The sequence below is a fragment of the Antechinus flavipes genome, chromosome 1, assembly GCF_016432865.1.
Source record: "Antechinus flavipes isolate AdamAnt ecotype Samford, QLD, Australia chromosome 1, AdamAnt_v2, whole genome shotgun sequence".
Taxonomy (NCBI): domain Eukaryota; kingdom Metazoa; phylum Chordata; class Mammalia; order Dasyuromorphia; family Dasyuridae; genus Antechinus; species Antechinus flavipes.
The window spans coordinates 699,038,853-699,051,744 of record NC_067398.1 but is presented as its reverse complement, the minus strand read 5'-3'; the positions used below and the strand labels follow the sequence as shown (position 1 = coordinate 699,051,744).

Below are 12,892 nucleotides of genomic sequence, written 5' to 3'. Positions count from 1 at the left end.
GAGGGCTCGGCTCTCTTTGTCTCTCCTGTGCTCCCTGGTCCATCCCAGCTCCAATTCATGCTCAGGTGGACCAGAGAATGTTGACCAACTGCAGGTTTCACAGCATTGGAGACTTTAAAAAGAGCACGGAAAATGATAATTATTATTGTCATTATAGTTATTGAGGTGCAGAATGGTGCTAGAGGGCCAGTTTTGGAGACAAAGAGACTTCAGTTTAAATCGGATTCGTACTGACTGGGTACCCCTGGGCACTCGCCTTCTCCAAGACCCATTTGGAGAATTGTTCCCAATCGATAGCGAGAGAGGGAGTTTCCTTGCTAGTATTAAGAAGTTCCCTGGGTATCAAGAGGTTATCTTGCTGCTCTCTTGGGGGCAGGAGAGTGGGTAGTTTTTTAGCCCTCCATGAACCTCCATCCCAAAGACTGGTGAAATGAGAGTTACCGTTGCTGACACTAAACAATCCAGCACTAAAACAATCACCAGTCTGCATCAGTAACCGCTCTCTCCCTCCTAATAGAAAGGCAGACTGAAACTTCTTATGGTAGTGGCTCTTTTTAACATTTATATAACGCCGTGCTATTCGGCAATCACTTTGCACACATTATTAGATCATTAGAGCCTTCCCATAACCCCGAGAGGCAGCTACGGCTTTTAGTATCCCATTTTACACATGAGGAAACCAAGGCTCAGAGGTCAAAAGACTTGGACACGGTCATATAGTTCTAAGTGCCAGAAGCAAGATTGGAAGTTTGTCTTTCCTTTCTCTCTACCTTGTATCAACTAGAATATATTAACTCCCAATAATAATCATCATTATCTTCATCATCATATTATTATTATGTTTAGCGGTGCTTGCTGTGATTGACCAACATCTGGATCTCCCGGTTTCTGTGTCTTTTGGATACCCCAGTAGATGCTGATTTCTGTATTCTTGGTTAACCCTTCAGGCTTTTGTAAGGACGGGTGGGTCATGTTTTGCCCTTGTCAGAAATCTCATTTTGCAGGTTATTTCAGGGATGTTTTCAGAGGTAGTGGGTGAGTGAGGATATAATAGATCCCCCCCCCCATAATTCGAAATCAGGACCCCAGCCCAAACATGGCTCCCTGTGGCTCTGTGATTGCCTCCCCCCTATTTGTTTGCGTTTAGTTGTGGATTTCCCCCTTTCAGCTACTCTGTTCGGTTCTTTAGCCGAGTGCCCGGCACACAGGAAGCACTTAATCCAGGCCTGTTGAGTGATTAGCTGCCAGCGTGACCCCAGGCCGGTGAGTCTCCCTTCTCCATTTCCTCAGTGTCTCCTAAGGTCCCTGGCAGCCCTCCGGCCTGTGATCCTGCGGACCGGGGCCCTGGAACAGCCTGTCATCCGAAGCCGCCTCTACATCTCCCAGTTTACTCGCCACCCCATTGTTCTCCGATAACTATCAGATTAGCCCCCGGCACCGCTGGCTGGCGAAAGCCGCCTCCGTTTGCCGTTGGGTTTGTTTTGGCTCCCGCGTCTTCCCCACCCCGTCGTCCCTCGCGTTTCCCGTATAATGAGGTTTCGCGTACTCCAGCTCCTTTCCAATTTCCAAGCCCTCCCTGCCCTCTCTTGTCGAAGTGGGCACCCCTCGGCAGCCCCAGCCGCTTCCCGCTATCTCGCCCTGTCACATCCTCTCATCATCCCGCAGACATCCCTGCTTCCTCCTCGTGCGTTCCCAGAGCGCTGGGGGTCTTAAGCTGCCCTCCCCCAACGTCTCCCCCTCCCCAAGATCTACTCCTCCCTCAGCCGCCTCCGGTCGCGAGGACCGAACCCCCAGTTTTCGGGCTCCCCCCCGCCCCCCAGCCAGCACCTCCATTTTCCCATCTCCCTGACAGTCTGCGCGGAATTGAATTATAGCGGCGAACCAGCCACTTTCAAAAAGATATCCCTGTCTCCGGAGATTGATACAGCGTGTCAAGGCTACGCGAGCCCTCCTGTTCTCTCTTGAGTCTTTGCATTCGGGAGACGGAGGAAATCACATGGCAGCCGGCTGAGATTTCAGATTTATCCACTCATGAATAACAATCAAGCTAGGTAATTCGCAGTAAATGGGGATCCAGATTGACTAATAAGGAAGGCTTTCACCCCAAACTGGGACTAGGGGAAAGGGAACAGAACAGCCCGCGTCAGCGGGGGCAGGTGTGCGGAGGATGTGACTGGAATGCCTGAAACTTAAGGAGCCGAACGGGCCCAGCCACGGAGGGGCAGGCCCGGCCTGGATCCGGGAGAGAGGGAATGGGGCCGGCCGGCGCCCCTGCACCTGCCCGGTGCGACCCGGCCAGCGCCCTCCGCCCGGATGTGGGGCCGATGTGACCGGCTCCGGCCCTAACCTGGGCGGGCGGCGGAGTGATTTACGGCTCTGCTTGCTGTTGTTTTTCGTCGGAGTTAGTGGGGCGGGGGAGGAGACAGCCAGAATCCAAACCCCAGCGCCTGGTCAGCGCCGAGGGATGGTGGGCGTAGGGGGGGGGGTGTCACGTGCCCAGAGCGTGCGCCCCACCGCCCCACCCCTGCCCTCTGGAAGCTTACCTCGGGCTCAAGAATCGAGCCAAACTGGAGTGGACCCTAAGTAGAGTCACACATTTCGGAATCTTGAGTTAGAAGGAGCCTCAGGGCAGTGTGGCAACCCCCTTAAAGACATGGCCCAGAAGGGTACAACAGGTTACCCGAGATCACCCACTACCTCCTCTGGGATCTGAGTGAAGGGCCTCTGGCCCTTAACGCTGCTCTGTTCCTCCTGTTAATGGGGGGGGGGGGGGAGAGGGGGAGAGGTGACAGCAGGCTGAGAAACCGGCCCAAGCTCCTAAAAGCAGCAGCGGGTGAGGAGAGATGGATTCATTCCCCAGAAGAGAAGCAGTGGGTGAGAATGGCAGAGACTCCTTTTAGCTTGATACAGGGGAGGGGAGATAAAGCCTCCAGCAGAGCTGACCCAAAAAATTGGGTCCGCCTTGGGAGGGAGGAGGCCGCTGGAAGTGGTCTCTAGATGGTATCAGAGGGAATTCAGAAGTGGAGATGACCTAACAGCCCCCTCCCCCTTCATTTTAGAAATAAGAAAAGAGATCCCCGTGACATTCACAGAATCACCCATCTTCATTCTAGAACTGAAAGGAACCTTAGGCCATTGAGTCCAACCAGGTGAGGAAGCTGAAGAGCTAAAGTGACTTAAAGCCCAAGGTCATACAATGAGTAAGGGGCAGAGCCAGCCCTTGAACCCCTCTCCTCTGCCTCCAAGTCCAGGACTCCTGACTTGAAAATACTATAATTCATGTTTACAATGTCAGAAGCAGCCTTGAACATCCTAAAGGAAGAAGTCACTGAGACCCAGGGAAATGGGGGATTACCTAGAAGGTCAAAACACACACACACACACCTCACAGAAGCACCAGGGATGCCCTAATTCTTCAGATGAGGACACTGAGGCACAGGAATGTGACTTGCCTATGAGTCACAGAACTAGTGGGTGGCAGAACCAGGCAGGACTGGGTACTCAGAGGATTTCAACCAGGGTACTTTGGAGGCTTAGGCTGAGGAGCGACTTTAATTTGGAAGCCTTAAGTGACCCAGCAATCAACATTTCTTAAGCACCTACTATGTATCAGGTAGTGTGCAGGTGCTAGGGATTTAAAAAGAAAAAAAAAAGGCAAAAGACTGCTTGCTTTAAAGGAGAATGTTGTTGGAAGTGCCAGTAAGTTCCCAGGAGGAGGAGGTGAGTCACCGGCAGAGCTGGTGAGAGGAGCGAGTGGCTTTTGGTGGAAATTCCCCGTATCACCCCATCACCACCACTCCCTTTTCTAGGATCCCTTTACCCGTAGACTTCTGGGACAGGGTGTTCTCTCTCTGTCTGTCAGACTGGAGAGCTATGTTTGTGTTTTTAACAGGTACTTAGGGGGGATTAGCAGAGAATAAATCATGCTTAATCCTTTACCTTGCCAGCATAATACTATTTTCTTTGCTGCATTCCCTAATTGTTTGGGGACATTTATCTTTGATAAGCAGCTTCTCCTCCCCTTCCTTCCTCCTTCTCCCCTACTCAGGCCTTTGATCTGGCAGTCAGTAACCCTGGGACCTGGCCTGATACCCTCGAGGGCAATCATGACTAGCCATCAGGACCCCAAGGGAGCTTTCACTGTCCCTCGTCTCAGAAGTCCTCACCAAGGCAGGCTCTGCCACCTCTCACATCCCTGGAGCTTCTGTCTGAATCTCTCATCATTATCTACCTCACATGATACTGATCTTTATAAGCGTGTTACACGCATGTTCCAGGCACTTGTGTTCTCCCACCTCATGAGTGTACGCCCCAGGGGGGCAGGAACCCCTCTGACTCTGAATGTGATCTCTGTCATTTTTCATTTTTGTATCCCTGGCACCCATAGTAGGTGCTTCATACTCAGTGAATTGCACTAACCTAAAGATTAGTGGTTGTTTGATTTATCACTTGCAGGCCCCTGATATTAGTGCAATCACCCTTCCAGTCAGTAAGGAGCTCATTTTGTAGAGCAGAAGCATGCTTTAAAAGGCACTTTGCAGTGAATGTAGGTACAGGACATCCACTCCCCAAGTCTTAGGACAATGCTGTGTGTCATTAGCCGAAACGTGGAAATTTGGGGACACTTTGTAGAGTAGAAGGTACTTAAAAGGCTGGAGAACTCTCTGAATTGTGGGATCTACACAATGATAAACTGAAAAGATTACTGATTTAGAGTTTGGAAGTCACCCCAGGCCACTTACTAGTTTTATGACTTTGGGCAAAATCATTTCATCTCTCCAGCCTCAGTTTCCTTCTCCCTAAAAGGCCGTTCCTTATTTCCCAAAACAGGTAAGTGATGTCAAGAGGAAAAATAAATCACCTGAGGAAATCTGGTTTTTATTCTGAGAGTGATGGTACTCCCAGTGTGGGCAGTCAGGGCCCTTCACCCTCATCTCCATTCCCATCTTCCCATCTGCTCTCCCTACTAAAGGACCTGGCTGGAATGCATACCCCATAAATGTCCTCCAGGTGGTTTTAATTAACTGAGCATCCTCCCCAAACCACTGGAGTTGTCCTCAGCCAACAGATTTCCTGAAGTCCAAGATATATATATATATAATATATAAGAAATCCAAGAAATTTGGGGGATTTTGTACACTAGGGAGGTGACCAAAGTTACCTGTCTGTCATTTGGTATAAACCTGTGATGAAAGGTGGGATGTCTCAAAGCAGGGAGATCAGGTGGCCCCGTCTCCATTGTACAGATGGAGTAGTCGAGGCATCGGAGGGTGAAGAGCACGGAACAGCTTGCTCCCCTACCTCCTCTGCTGCTGTTTCAGAAGTGACTGCTCTGAACCAGGAGAACATGGCGCACGGTAACAGAAATATTGTACGATGATCTACTATGAATAACTTCACTCTTCTCGGCAATATAATGATCCAAGACAATTCTGTAGGACTTAGGATGAAAGGTGCTGTCCATCTCCAGAGAAAGAACTGGTAGCGCCTGAATACATATCAGAGATACTTTTTCTTTATTTTTCCTGAGGGTTTTTTGTCCCTGTTTTCTTTCACAGAATGACTTACATGGAAATGTGTTTTGCTTGACTACACTTGTATAACCTGTGTCAAATTGCTTGCCTTCTCAACAAAGGGGGAGGGGAGGGAAGGAGAGAACTCGGAGCTCACAATTTAAAGAAAAAAGTTTAAATTTTTTTACAAATAATTGAGGGGAATGAAATTTTAAATAAGGGTGGGGGGAAGAAATAATTGCAAAGGTGAATACTATATTTAGGCATGTGCTATACATGCCAGCCATTAAGGAAGAACTTTAGGAATATATAGTCCTGAAAGATAACACCAGGAGACTCTGACATGGAGTGTCAGAGCTAGAAGGGATCTTAGAACAGGGCGTGTCAGGGCCGGGAGGGAGCTTAGGACAGGGAATGGAGCTGGGACGGAGCTTAGTACAGGGAATGGAGCTGGGACGGAGCTTAGTTCAGGGAATGGAGCTGGGAGGGAGCTTAGAACAGGGAATGGAGCTGGGAGGGAGCTTAGGACAGGGAATGGAGCTGGGAGGGAGCTTAGAACAGGGAATGGAGCTGGGAGAGAGCTTAGAACAGGGAATGGAGCTGGGAGGGAGCTTAGAACAGGTAATGGAGCTGGGAGAGAGCTTAGAACAGGGAATGGAGCTGGGAGGGAGCTTAGAACAGGGAATGGAGCTGGGAGGGAGCTTAGGACAGGGAATGGAGCTGGGAGGGAGCTTAGGACAGGGAATGGAGCTGGGAGAGAGCTTAGGACAGGGAATGGAGCTGGGAGGGAGCTTAGGACAGGGAATGGAGCTGGGAGGGGACCTTAAAGACCCAAATTTCACATGTGAGAAAGTACTTGAGAAAACTATTGACTTTTCCAAGGTCACATGACAAGTAGTTCTTTACTGGCAGCCCCAGGGACTACTCTTCTTGCCTTTCTAAACAAGTATCCAGCACCTCATGATTTAAGAAATAGATCTGCCCCTAACTCTTGACATGACAGAAGGCATACTTCTTAATTCTACAGCTCAGATTTCTGTCACTGAAAGTTTGCAGTCTTGTGGGAAATTCATGAGCCTTCACAACATGAAATGGTCAGTTTTCTCAGGAATGGAGAAGCATCAAAGGCATAAATTATGGGTTTGACCCTCACAAAAGGCAGAAGCATCATCTTAGGTCTCTGGTACACACCTTTAAGGGGTCTTAGAGGTCACCTCCCATCCAACCCCCTTATCTTCCATCCAAGACCTTTGGGCCCAGATACCACGAAACTACTAAGTGTCAAAGTCTGGATCCAGCTCCAGGGCTGCTGGCTATACACCTCCTGCTTTCCCGTTGTGCTCACCTCGATTTGAAAAGACCTTTTGCCCACTTCTCTCCATCCCCCTCACACCTAATAACTGCAGAACAAAATAACTCACAGATCTTTTTCCTCTGCCCAAGTTCCTAATTGCATTTGGAAACTAGCCACTGTCTGCTGAGCTTATACAATGGAGGCAGGAGTCTTGGGTTCCAATCCCAGCTTCTTCACTTTCTATGATCCTGAGACGTTCACCTTCTTTCTTCACATCAAAAGTTCATCTTTTCCTTCAATGGCTACGACCAACCCAAGGCATTTGTGGGTACCTCTAAAGGAGAGTGCTTTTGTGTGGGGTTTGGAAGTTTTGTAAATCTCGAGCCAAAGTTAAGTCACTATGTAAATCCCCTCCATAGAGGGGAACTGACTTGTCCGTGTTCTTATGGGTAATAAGTATCAGAGCGGGGATTTGAATCCAGGCCCCGTGGTTCCAAATACAGCACTCTTCCCAGAGTACCTTAGATCTGGAACCCAGAGGCTGTCCGTTCTGACTCATTTATTCACTGATGAGGTCCAGGTTACCCAGGTCACAGAATGAATAAGCAGCGGGAGCCAGAAATTGAACCCAAGAGTCGGGTCGCCCCAAGAGGCAACATTTTTTCCTCCGTCCAGGCTGCCCTTTTTGCTGGCAAGCCCCGGAATCCAGCCCTCGAAGCCGAGTGGTGGAGGCTGCAGATATTCATGAGAGGCTTGGAGAATGGATGACCTCAACTTGTTGTTGTTGTTAATAATTTTTATTGTATTAGAAGCGGGGAGCTTAGTCTTCGTGATATATCCCCGGCAGCCTGGAAAGGATTCATTTGGTGCCGCTTGTGTTCGCCTGCAGGTCGGAGGACTCACTATTACTCTTCCTCATCTAGCGCTGAAGAGATTTTTACGTGGGCACTCAAAAGGACTTGTCCGGCACTTCCCAAGAAACACCAGCCACTTTCTCATTTTCCCCTTGAGTAAATCCTCCACTCAGGCCCAGTGGAGAAGGCTCCGTGATGGAGGCACCAAGCTGGGACGAAGGGGAGAGAATCGGAATCACCCATCACCAGCATGGGTCCTGCTTCCTCCCCAGCCCCAACAATTAAGCAGGAAAGAGATTGGACAGTCATTCATCTGGAAAAAAAAAAAAGTGCGTGTGTGTGTATATATGTATACACCCAGTGGCTTCCAGGCTCGATCCAAGTCGACCGTGTAAGATGTTTGCCCCAAACCTGGAGTTTGGGGCTGTATGGTGAGACAGCTCAGAGACGACCGCCCTATTCTCCTCTCTCCTTATCTTCTCCGTGTACTCCAAGCATTCAGAATAAGGGTGGGGGGTCCAGTGGCCAGGAGGGCCTGACTTTGGGATCCTGCATCTAGCTTGGAGAGGGACCTCTGAGGCTACTTCTACTCCATTTCCTCCCTTCTATAACTGAGGAAACTGAAGCATCCATAGTGAGCGACTCCCCTAGTGTTACCCCTAGTAAGTGTCCGAGGCTTTATCAGACCCCAAACCCTGAGCTCCATCCCCTGCACCCCCTTGTAAGGGAAAGGGGAGATGAGCTTTTATAAAGTGAAGCTTCATCCCCAACTCATCTTGTATCTAAATCTATGTTGTCTCATGTTGGGGGTCACATAAACCAAGGGAGGCTAAGAATAAGTCTGCAGTCGGGAACTTGATTATGAAACAAGTGACCCCATTGTCTGGTTCCTGGGAGACTTTGTTTTCTGGGCATTTTGTTGTGGGGTCGGGGGTCTGTCATTGTGAAAGTTCTTTCCCTTCGCTGGGGAGTCTCAGTTTCCCCACCTGTCAAAGTTAGATGGAGGGTCTTGCAAGGGCCAGCCCACCTTCCACCCGCTCTCAGGCACTGGCAGGTAGCGGAGAAAGGCTCTGGCCAGCCGCAGCTGGTGTGCCGGAGAAGGGCGGGAGCAGGAGGCGGCTTTGGAGAACATTGGCTTTCAACCCATGCTCCAGGCAAGCCAAGAGTTCCTGGAAAACATGTAATGACAGACACTTTCCCTTGGGGAGGCCCCAACCCATTATTCCCTTCAGAAAATTTTTAATCAGAGAGAGTCAGTGGAATGAGATCCTCCCCTTGAAAAGTATGGTGTGTGCCCAGGGGCAGAGCGTCAAATATAAGCATTTTCTGGCTCCCCTCTCCCTTGCCCCTCCCACCCCATATCAGTTCAAACAAAACATAGGCCTGCGGAGAGCATCTCTTCAGAGCACAGATTAGGAGCCTGGCTGAGCACGGGGCCTTGCTCATAGTAGGCGCTTAATAAATGCTGATTGATCTGCAAGAAGGCAGAATCGAGAACGCCCCCGTGTTCTAAAAGTAGGAAACTTCAAGGAGAACAGGTGAGGGGCCAGTTTGAGAGGCAATATTCTGGAACGGGTTCCCCTCTGTATGTCAGTCATCTCCTTTCTCAGTGGTCATTGACATACCTGATCTTTAACACAACAGAACTTCCTGCCAAATGAGGGGTTTGGCTCCAGTGCTCTTGGATGGTTGAGTGGGAAGAGAGCTCTGGAATCGGTCGGATGGACTCCAGATCAAATCCCACCTTTCCCTAACTGGCTGTGTGATCTAGCAGCATCTCATCACCTTCTCTGAGCCTCCATTTTCATAATGTGGGATTGTTGTGAGATTCAGATTAGAGAATACAAAATTAAACCTCTATATAAATGTCATTGTGACTTGTTATTGTTATTGATTTAGTATATTATATAATGTAGATTAAAGTGATATTATTGTTCACTATGTGACTGAAATGCAAGATTGGGCTTTCATCAGGATATGATGACATAGGTAACCTCGTTCTGGATTTGAGGTCAGCTAACGGAAAATCTGATTCCTTTCCCTTTTTTTTTTTTCCTTTGGCCAGTCAATCAGTCTGACAAAATGTATAAATACTTTCTCAGAATAATGTTTTGTTTGTTTGCTTGTTTGTTTTGCTGAGGCAGTTGGAGTTAAGTGACTTGCCTGGGGTAAATCACACAGTGTTAAGTGTCTCAGTTCAAATTTGAACTCAGGTCCTCCTTTCAGGGCTGGTGCTTTATCCACTGGGCCACCTCCCTGTCCTAGAATACTGTTTTTAAAAGCATAAAATAAAATGCACCAGATTGCAAAGGAAGCCATTATGCTGAAATGAAGTTATCAACATTTTAAAAAAGAAAATTCAAGGGCCCCAAATTAAGAACTTGTGCCCTTCTCAAATGTAAGCTCCCTGAGGGCAAGCATTCTTTCATGTTTGTCTTTATATCCCTGATGTCTAGCACAGAGCACTAAAAGGTGCTTCATAAAGCCTCATGGACTGATTGATTGGATTAAAATTCTGTCTCTGTGATCCTGAGCTGGTCACCTAACATTTCTGGAACTCAGTGATTTCCAAGTATTCTTCAAGCTCTGAAACTATGGTCCTAAAAAAATCCAAGGAATTGTCCTTTGGTGAGCCATATTGTTTTCTGAAATTCAGAGTTGATTTTTTTTTTTTTGGTGGGGGGTATTGCATTATGGGTTTGTTGGGGAGGCACGGCAGGGTGTATGAGTTGAAGAATAAAACATGGAGAGATTTTGATTTAAAAAATCTAATAGGAATATTTTTCTTCCTAGTCAGAGAGGTAGAAAGGAGAGAAAATAGATTTTTGTTCCTTAAAAAAAATAATAAAATTGCATTAAAAAAAGAGAGAGAGAGAGGAGGAGAAAAACCTAACCCCCCCCCCAAAAAAAAATCTATTGGGGGAAAAGAGAGAAGTTCCAAACTTGGGTTCAACAACGGCCAGCTCCATTCCAAGTCCCTTGTGAAGCCACAGACCGGCTGTGCTTCTGATAAAAGAGGGGAAAGCAATGGCGGGGGGAGCGTAGGGGGACGGAGTGAAGGGGAGATGATAGCAGCCGAGGGGGTGGCTGAAGGCAAGAACATTGGACTTAGTTAGAATTCCGCAGTTAGATCTTTTCCTTCTCTCTGATGGCTGTGTGTGATTGACACTTACAAATTACCCAGCCGAAAGTGTGGAGTCTTTGACCCCTGAGTAACATCTTTGGCAAGCCTGAGATTTGCAGGCATTTTGTCATCTAATTACTACAAATCCCTTGAAAATTCACTGGCTGGTGAATTTTTAATGCGGGACAATTTCAATGTGATGCATTGCCCAGATGGGCTCACTCGTTCCCACCTCTTTTTTTTTTTCTTTCCTTTTTTTTCCCCCTCTCATTTTTCCCAGCCCTGCTTTGCCTTTCTCTTCCTCTCTCTTTCTATTTTTTTTAATTCCCTAAACTTTTTCATGAGCTCAGATTGCGAGAGGGATCTCCGCTCTGCTCATCTCGGTGTGTTTGGGGACTGGGGGGACTTGGCGGAGAAGTTGGTCGGTTCCACGTCCCGTCCCCAGACCTCTCCGTCCCTGAACTCGTTTGGAGGGATACTCATGGCTCGGTATTGAGTGACCAGCCGCTTCTGCTGATCCCCCAGAATAGGATCTGTATCCTGTCAGCTTCAGTCTTTCTGAGGTGTCACCGGCCGAGCCTCTTCACCAGAGGTTCATGGGTAGCATGATTAATAAACGTGTTTCCTTTTCAAGTCACTTGTTAGAAATAGCTGATCTCCCTGGGTAACTGAGCTAGTGGCTATTTCCAAGGCTGGGTACTTTCTAACTATCTGTGATCAGTAATGGTGTCTGATCTCATTCTTTTTCTTTTTCTTTCTTTTTTTTCACTCCTGCCTCGTAGGTACACAGCTGGCCCTTCTCAGCAAGGCTCTGGAGAGCTGGCTGCTTCCTGTCTTCCAGCCCTGGCTTGTTGGAAATAAAGAGGAGGACCCGCTCACCTGTTACCATCCAAATGCAGCCCGTTCTGGTCTCCAAATCAGAGCCCAACAAATACAGACACAGATGTGGAAGACCAGGTTTTCTCCTCGCCACCCCACCCCTCACATGTGGAAACCAGTTCTACAGAGGGGGATTTATTCCTGTCCAAAAAAAAAAAAAAAAGTCTATTAGCAAGAAGTGCTAGATGGGATCTTCAAATTCACATTTGGGGGATGTGGCCCTTTAAGCCAGGACATTAGCTCTATTCACTGAACAGCAAGTCTCAAGCCCTGAAGGATTCTCTCTCATTTAAAAAAAATAAGCAAATCAAGTATAGCGGAAGAGAGTGCTGAATTTGCATTTAGGAAGACTGGGACCCCAACCCCACCCCTGACACTAGCTTTGTGATATGGGCAAGTGCTCAGAGATCCGTTTCCTCATCCATAAGATGGGACTAGAAACAATGTCCATCTCACAGAGTTGTTGTGAGGATCAAACAGGAGAATATGTGTAAAGATGTTTTTGTAAATTTTTTAAAAGTGCTAACTAAATTTTTATTTTTGTTATCATTAAATGTCAAGTGAATTTTCTTCCTTCCTTTCTTTCTTTTTTTAAGAAGCCATATCTCTCTTATACTATGTCACCCAAAGTATTGATCCATGTGGACCTTTCCCTTCTGAACTTGACTGAAAGAGTCGGAAAATTGTCCACTGTGCACAGACTAGTTGTTCACCCCATGTAGATAAGCCCCCTCCATTGCCTCCACTTCTTTGTCCCTCCCTCTTTCCCCCTATTCAGAGGAAAAAAGAGGTTTTGCTTTTCAACCAGGCTCCTGTACATATGTACACAGCTGATAAAATATTCCACTTCGCCCCTTCTCCCAGTGGGACCCGCTGTCTTACGGGAAAGGGTATGTATGACAGCAACAGATTACATGTGTCGCCTGGAAACAGTCGTGGGATGGGTTTCTCTCTATTTCTCTCTCTCTCTCTTTTTCTGAGTGTCTCATTCACTTACTCTTTCTCTCTCTCCCCCTTCCTTTCTCTTCTCTTCTCCCTTTTTTCTTCCTCTCCTGTTTCTCCATCTTTCTTCTCTTTCTCTCTGTCTTTGTCAATTTATCTTTGTCTCTACTTCCCTGTCTTTCTCTCTTCTTTCACCTCTCTCTCTCTCTCTCTCTCTCTCTCTCTCCCTCCTTCTCTCTCTCTCCTTCTCTCTCTCTCTTTTTCTCTCTCCACCTCCCTCTCCTCC

At 47.8% G+C, this 12,892-nt stretch overlaps 1 protein-coding gene across 1 annotated transcript in view; it reads left to right on the top strand.

Annotated features, from left to right (window-relative positions):
• Window positions 1-12,234, top strand: part of RBM19 (RNA binding motif protein 19) — a 161,314-nt gene extending 149,080 nt beyond the window's left edge. Inside the window, exon 25 of the mRNA XM_051972855.1 lies at window positions 11,568-12,234. The gene's annotated coding sequence lies outside the window, so the exon portion shown is untranslated. The remainder of the gene's footprint in view (window positions 1-11,567) is intronic.
• Window positions 12,235-12,892: the final 658 nt, after the last annotated feature.